The sequence below is a fragment of the Loxodonta africana genome, chromosome 17, assembly GCF_030014295.1.
Source record: "Loxodonta africana isolate mLoxAfr1 chromosome 17, mLoxAfr1.hap2, whole genome shotgun sequence".
Classification (NCBI taxonomy): Eukaryota; Metazoa; Chordata; class Mammalia; order Proboscidea; family Elephantidae; genus Loxodonta; species Loxodonta africana.
Window position 1 is genome coordinate 56,567,023 of NC_087358.1, and position 2,029 is coordinate 56,569,051.

At 36.1% G+C, this 2,029-nt stretch overlaps 1 non-coding gene across 1 annotated transcript; it reads right to left on the reverse strand.

Moving 5' to 3' along the window:
- Positions 1-1,275: 1,275 nt before the first annotated feature.
- On the reverse strand, positions 1,276-1,382 carry LOC111751357 (U6 spliceosomal RNA). Its single transcript, XR_002786438.1, has one exon. It is a non-coding gene; the product is annotated as a U6 spliceosomal RNA (small nuclear RNA).
- Positions 1,383-2,029: the final 647 nt, after the last annotated feature.

Here is a 2,029-nt window from a genome sequence, read left to right on the forward strand (position 1 = left end):
TAAACATACAAAAATCAGTTGGGCTCCTCTACAACAACAAAAAGAATATTGAAGAGGAAATCACCAAATCAACACCATTTACAGTAGCCTCTAAGAAGATAAAATATTTAGGAATAAATCTTACCAGAAATGTAAAAGACCTATACAAAGAAAACTACAAGACACTACTGCAAGAAACCAAAAGAGACCTACTTAAGTGGAAAAACATACCTTGCTCATGGATAGCAAGACTTAACATCATAAAAATGTATATCCTACCAAAAGCAGCCTATAGATACAATGCAATTCAGATCAAAATTCTAATAATATTTTTTAATGGGATGGAGCAAAAAATCACCAATTTCATATGGAACAGAACAAGGTCCCAGATAAGTAAAGTATTACTGAAAATGAAGATCAAAGTGAGAGGCCTCACTCTACCTGATTTTAGGAACTATTATACCGCCACAGTAGTCAAAACAGCCTGGTACTTGTACAACAACAGATACATAGGCCAATGGAACAGAATTGAGAATACAGATATAAATCTATCCACATATGAGCAGCTGATATTTGACAAAGGCCCAAAGTCAGTTAAATGGGGAAAAGACAGTCTGTTTAACAAATGGTGCTGATATAACTTGTTATCCATCTGCAAAAAAATGAAACAAGACCCATATCTCACACCATCCACAAAAATGAACTCAAATGGATCAAAGACATAAATATAAAATCTAAAATGATAAAGATCATGGAAGAAAAAATAGGGACAATGCCAGGAGCCCTAACACATGGCATAAACAGTACAAAAAAAAGACATTACTGACAATGCAGAAGAGAAGCTAGATAACTGGGAGCTCCTAAAAATCAAACACCTGTGCTCATCCAAAGAATTCACCAAAAGAGTAAAACGTTTACCTACAGACTGGGAAAAAGTTTTTAGCTATGACATTTTCAATCAGCATCTGATCTCTAAAACCTACATAATATTGCAAAAACTCAACTGCAAAAAAACAAATAACCCCCCCAAACTGGGCAAATGATATGAACAGGCACTTCACTAAAGAGGACATTCAGGTAGCTAACAGATGATACATGAGGAAAAGGTTATGATCAGTAGCCATTAAAAAAAAAAAAAAAAAGAGTGCCATCAAGTGGATTCCAACTCATAGCAACCCTGTAGGAAAGAGTAGGAACTGCCCCCATAGAGTTTCAAAGGAGCTCCTGGCAAATTCGAACTGCTGACCCTTTGGTTTGCAACTGTAGCACTTAACCACTATGCTACCAGGGTTTCCAAAAAATATGGAATGCTTCACGAATTTGCATGTCATCCTTGGGCAGGGACCATGCTAATCTTCTCTGTATTGTTCCAATTTTAATATATGTGATGCTGAAGTGAGCACCATTAGCCATTAGAGAAATGCAAATCAAAACTACAATGAGATTCCATCTCACCCCAACAAAGCTGGCATTATTCCAAAAAACACAAAATAATCAATATTGGATAGGTTGTGGAGAGACTGGAACACTTATACATTGCTAGTGGGAATGTAAAATGGTACAACCACTTTGGAAATTGCTTGGTGCTTCCTTAAAAAGCTAGAAATAGAAGTACCATTAGATCCGGCAATCTCACTTCTTGGAATGTATCCTAGAGGAGTAAGAGCCTTTACACAAATAGATATATGCACACCCATGTTCATTGCAGCATTGTTTACAATAGCAAAAAGATGGAAGCAACCAAGATGCCCATCAATGGATCAATGGATAAATTATGTTGTACTCACACAATGGAATACTATGCATCAATAAAAAACAATGATGAATCCGTGAAACATTTCATAACATGGAGGAATCTGGAAGGCATTATGCTGAGTGAAATTAGTCAGTTGCAAAAGGGCAAATATTGTATGAGACCACTGTTATAAGAACTCGAAAAATAGTTTAAACAGAGAAGAAAATATTCTTTGATGGTTACGAGAGTGGGGTGAGAGGGAGGGAGAGGTTTTTTCACTAATTAGATAGTAGATAAGAACTATTTTAGGTGAAG